This window comes from Sarcophilus harrisii, chromosome 3 (genome assembly GCF_902635505.1).
Source record: "Sarcophilus harrisii chromosome 3, mSarHar1.11, whole genome shotgun sequence".
Lineage (NCBI taxonomy): Eukaryota > Metazoa > Chordata > Mammalia > Dasyuromorphia > Dasyuridae > Sarcophilus > Sarcophilus harrisii.
In genome coordinates this window covers 160,438,464-160,444,463 of record NC_045428.1, presented here as the reverse complement: position 1 = coordinate 160,444,463, position 6,000 = coordinate 160,438,464, and positions in this window count along the sequence as shown.

Here is a 6,000-nt window from a genome sequence, read left to right as displayed (position 1 = left end):
TACATGTTGGAGCTCCCCAGAGAGATACTGGGAACTGAGGATGGGACTAGGGGTTAGAGACATTTCAAGTTTCCATTTTGGGCCTGGAAACAGTTGGGGATCAGTTCAAAGGCTGGGGCCACATTGGTCAATGGATACTTTTGATTTGGCCAGGGAAGAGTTAGACACAATCTGAGCACGTGGATTCTCAGAATAATAGAATGCTGGCATTTTGTATTTCCTTCACAGGCTAATTGCACAATATTTCAGAGTCTGATTCTTTTGTATCACAAAATAACAGATTGATCATGTATACTTATTGTGTATCTGATTTATATTTTAATATATTTAACATCTACTGGTTATCTTTCCATCTGCGGTAGGGGGTGGGGGAAAGAGGGGAAAAATTTGAACAAGAGGTTTGGTAATTGTCAATGCTGTAATGTTACCCCTACATATAACCTGTAAATAAAAGGCTATTAAATAAAAAAAATATATATATATAAAAACCAATTAATTTACATTTCAAGAAAGCAAATATATAAAATAAAAAAGAATGATGGGCATTGAATTCTGAGAAGGTTACTATTCAGGACACCAGATAATACCCTCTGGTTTTGTGCATCCCAGATCTGTTATTGTCTGTCTATCTGTCTATGTTTTGGCTTTGGTTTTGATTAGTGTCCAGCTGGACACAGTTGTCACTACCTGAGTGTCTCCCAAGACCCATCTGGGTCAGTGTGGCAGCTAGCACAACTCTGGGCATTCCAGAGTATAAATCTGGGTGTTTTTTTTTAAGACACTATTTGGCAATAACAACAACAACAACAAGAACAACAAAAACACGGAGCCTCCGTTTGGATTTTGGGAGGTTAGGGCAGACTGGAGCTGACTTTGACTGCTGGACAGTCTAGGTGAGCTCTGTGTTCTGTGTGATTTGTTTTTCTGTTTTGTTAATTTTAAGAGCTCTGTTAAATTTAAGAACAATATTCACATTTGGGAATTGGTTATTTCAACAATGAACTCCAGCTGGAGAAAACATTAGATTAGGAATTTTAAGATGATTCTAAATTTGGGAAATAAATTTTACTGTTGCCTGTGCAGGCTAGAATTAGTTATCTTTAAGTACAAGATCTTAAAAGAACAATAGCTTGTTAAAGAATTTCTGTTAACTTGCCTGAAAGGGGTCAGGTGCCTCTAATTGGGTAGAGTATGTAGCAAAGAGCATCTGACTTTTCTGAAAGCTTCAGCTCTGGCCCAGTTGGAACTTAGGAGGAGTCCATTGGGAATAATGGAACAGGGGCCAGAGGAGAGAAAAACTATGCTGCTTCATTATTTGAAATAGGATGGAAGGCAGTTTTATATTATTGGGAATTTACAGCTGTATTTTGGTTCAGAGTTTGTTACCTCTATTATAACATTGTAAATTATGCTTTAAATCCAGCTCTGCCCCACCAATCCCCCCACTGATTTTTTTCTACTTTAAAGGTTGGGTGGTGTAGGGATCTCTTGTCTTCAGAGGTAAAGGTATAAACTCCACCCCCACTGCTGTTACTTCAACTATTGGAACATCTAGTTAGTCTGGAGTGAAGTTTAGTTTGACTTCCCTCCCCCCTCCCTCCCAACCTCCCCCACCCCAGTTCCCCCCACATATCATGCACTTTTTGCTGATAAAATAGAAATTTCACAGTGTTGACCCAATATACATTATCAGTCCAGTGCCTTTGGTGACTAAACCTCTTCTTTCTGCTGTCCTCACCAATCGATTTTGTGCAGCATTGCATAATTTAGAAGACATATTAATTCTAAGTCTTTCTTTGTAAGGGAATATGTACCACGTCACCAATTATCTAGTTTTCAACCTGAAAGTCTGTCTAGAGGCTCTCACAGTGTGAATTAAACTCCACTAATTAGTCCTCCCTAGTCATGCTTTCCTCACTCTTTTCATTGCTTATTTTAGATTTGGAACGAATAACTTGAGTCTACAATACAAGTTTCAGTTCTTTTCCTGCTGATATTTGTATGTCATTTGATAACTGGTATTAAACTGGGAGGGACAACATAAAACATCTAGTCCAGTACATTTTACAGAGGAGGAAACTTAGGCTGAAGGAGGTTAAGTGATATGGCCAAGATCAAACAACAGAGGCAGTATTTGACCCCATTCTCTAATGTCAAAGCCAGTAAGTATTCTTTCTATTGTATCATTGTTCTTTAATATTCCTCCCTCCACCCACAGCCATCTCAGATCCTTAAGTTTGGCCAGGGCATGAGCATTTCAAATATACATGCTTTCATGTGATAAAATGTGAAAACATTCTTTAATGTTTTTTTAGTGTCTGACCTGTATTCCAGAAATTTCAGTCTTACTCAAGAGTTATCTCCAATTCGGAGCTTGAATCATCAGACTGAGTTTCTGATTGATTTCCAGAGGGCTCCAAGGAGAATGAGTTGATTTTAATTCATGAAAGAAATCAGAATTTCTGGGTAGCCATAGAATTGATTCAGTTTTCTAAGTCTACCAGCTTTGATCCAGTTCAAGAGCAGAATAAACTTCCTGTGTTTGTACCAAACAACTTAAGGAACAAAAATCATGAAATGCTAAAATGCCAGATTATTATTGCATCTGTGGGGACCTTGCTAAGTCATTATTTATTTATGGTTTACATACTATCAATAATTCCACCTTCATCAATATATTAAATATACAAAAGCCTTTTGTCTCATGCTTTGAAAATTTCCTTGAGTGACCAGATTTATTTTTGATGACTTTTTCATGTTATTTTTATTTGTCTTCCATTTGCCAGTGATTTTTCAAATATTAATTAATATCATAAGATAATTTTATTGTTGAACATTTCTTTTTATTGTTCTCATCCTCAGAACTTCTTTTTAAATAGGGTTTTGATTAAGAAAACAAATTATCAATTGGATATTTAAGGAGTTCACTTAATTCAGAATGTAGGCCAAGTGTAGTAGGGACAGGCCTATCATCCCTGCTAGATAGGGAGACTGAGGCTAATAAAATGATTTATTTTTTATTTATAGTAGGGATAAAGCTGATTATCTGTCTGCACGGATATTAATAAAAAGAGGGACTGGGAACTAGAACTACTAGTCTACCTAGAGAGAAGCAAACTGGTCACAGAAATAGAACAGGACAAAGCCTCTGTATAGATGAACACTGGAATTAGATCTGTAAATGGCCACCATACTTCTAGCCTGGAAGGGCAGGGAAGACTCAAATCTCAAAATAATAATAAAAATTATTCAGGATAGAATTTTTTTTAGTGATTATTAATTACTATAAATAAAACAATTAATTAAATTAAAACACAGAAAGGAATATCACAAATTATTTAGTTTAGTCATAGTTTCAGTGAACATCCTTGAATCAGAGAAGTGAGCTTGATTAATTAATGATACTTTCAAATAAATACCTCTCTCCAAATAGAGCCCAATCTTTCAATAAACATACAATTAAGCAAAACAAATGAACACAATGATCATGCATGATATCATATGCTTCCTGCTACTGTATTTGTAGTCTTTACTGAGAAGGGACATATATGTAGAGGGTCAGAACTCTGAAAAGGTATACTTGAATCACAGCTGATGGCTGCGCATGCTCAATGTGATGTAGTGAGGTAATCATAATGAAGGCTTTAAGGGCTGAGGGAGGGACACAGAGCTCTCTTGGCTGCAGTGCTCTCAGATAGGGAAGACTTCAGGCTCCAGACTCCATCTCTGACCAACCATGTGGCGGTTCTCATGCCTTCTTCACTTCTCCACCTAACGACCAAGGACTCTGGCTGATCCCAAGGTCCTCCAGAGAGCTAGCCCGGACATTACATTCTGGTGCCCAATATGGACTAAGAATCTACACTCAGCAGTTCAACTGACACGATTGTAAGGTTAGTGGAGAAGTCTCTGTGACTCAGAAATAGGGTGAGTATAAAAATAGACAAGCAGGAAACTTTGGTAAGGGCTAAGCTAGTCACTTTTATTTATTTATTTTTTTAGCTGAAATGGGGCAAATACCAAGAAAAGAGCCTTCTCCACCCCAAGGAAAATGTGAAGAAAGCATAGTTAGGTTAATAAAAAGCCAAAATTTATTGGTAACTCAGGATACATTCCTTGGACTTTTAGAAACATTAGAGTACACATCTCCTTGGTTCTCTAAGGAAGAAGGATTAGAGCCAGATAAGTGGAAAATAGTGAGAGAGCATCTATTTGAATATTACAAAAATAATGGTCCTGATTCAATTCTTGAAGAAACATTCTATATATAATATAATACAATTGATTTTAAGGAATTACATAAGTTTTAGAATAAAGAAAAAGAAGAAAGAGTAGGAGAGGGAGGGAACTAACAAAGCAGCTAAAAGGGATGGAGAGTAGGATCTTGAGTACCATCCCAATAGGACAGCCAGGCAAGGAAGTGTGAGGAGAAAGAGGAAGAGGAATATGGGACTGACAGTGGAGCTGGAGGGCATGACCAGTTAGACCAAGTCAAGTACCATGGTGGCTCAGTTTCACCTCCACCTACACCCTAGTAGAAAACTGCAGAGCATTTCCCATCTTCTGACTCTCCCCCTTCAATTTTATCTTTGTGGTGGAAGGAGGAGGAGGAGTGGGAAGGGCAGTGACACCATCACCACTCACTCATGCCCACCAAATCTATCCACTCCTGATGACACAATTACAAAGGGTACTAATTAAAGCCAAAGAGGAAGGTCAGGATACATCTGATTTGAGAATAGAAACATATCCTGTGATAGAAGAGTTTAACTCTTCAGGTCAAGAAAATAGAAGATATGCTTCTTTTAATCTAGAAATTATCAAAGATCTGAACAAGGCTTGCACTCTTTATGGGTCTACATCATCTTATGTTATGATGTTATTAAAGAATTTGGCTTTTGAAGTTTTAACCCCTAATGATTGGAAATCTATAGCAAGGACATGTTTAGAACCTGGACAAAACTTGTTTTGGCTTTCTGAGTATAGTGAATTCTGTAGGATACAAGCCCAACAAAATAGGCAACCTGGAGTTAATATACCAGTCACCTCTGACCAAGTAACAGGTGTAGGTCATTATGCAGACACTTTAGTGCAGATTAATTACCCTATAGCAGCATATGAGCAAATTGCTGCTAATGCTATCAAAGCATGGGCTTCTCTCCACAATAAAGATGACAAGAGTGAGGCCTTCACAAAAATAACATAAGGGCCAAATGAACCCTTTGCTGTTTTTGTGGGACATCTGCAGACAGCTGTCAGATGAACTATTGGTGAAAATGCAGCAATGAAAATTATGATAAGACATCTTGCTAAAGAAAATGCTAATGAGGTTTGTAGAATTATACTAGGTCTTCACAAGGATCATATAAGATCATAAGACGCTGTGCCAGTGGGCACAAATACCTTTTATGCCCAAGCTATGGTGCAGAACATGGGAAGACAAAGTCCCTTTTGGCAAGGGACTTCCATAGAGGCTTGTCAATGCTTTCAATGTGGTAAAATAGGGCATCAGAAAGCTCAGTGTTAGCACAGAGATAGAGTGAGGAGACAAGGTAGGAGAACAAGACCCCAAACCCCAATGTCCAAAATACAACAGAAGCTTCCATTGGGCATCAGAATGTAGATTGATTCAGGGAAATGGGATGTGGGGTCCAGCTCCAGGGCCCCAGGCAAAAAAACAAACAAACAAACAAAAAAACACTTGGGGCGTGATGGCAGCTAATATAACACCCAGAGAGTCTTTAGAAGTTCAATACTCAGACATAATCAATCAGTTAAGAAGCAACCTGATGGGAGAAAGGGATGACAATTGGGGAGAATAGAGTTGTATACAGTTAAAACTACTGAGATATTCCCTGGAGATGTGAAATCTGTCCCTGTCTGGCCTATAGATCCCTTGCCTCCACACACATTAGGCTCAACCATTTCACCTCCTGAGAGAGTTTACAAAACAGTGGCCATCCATATACTGATGTGGGAAACAGGGGAATATGTAGATAA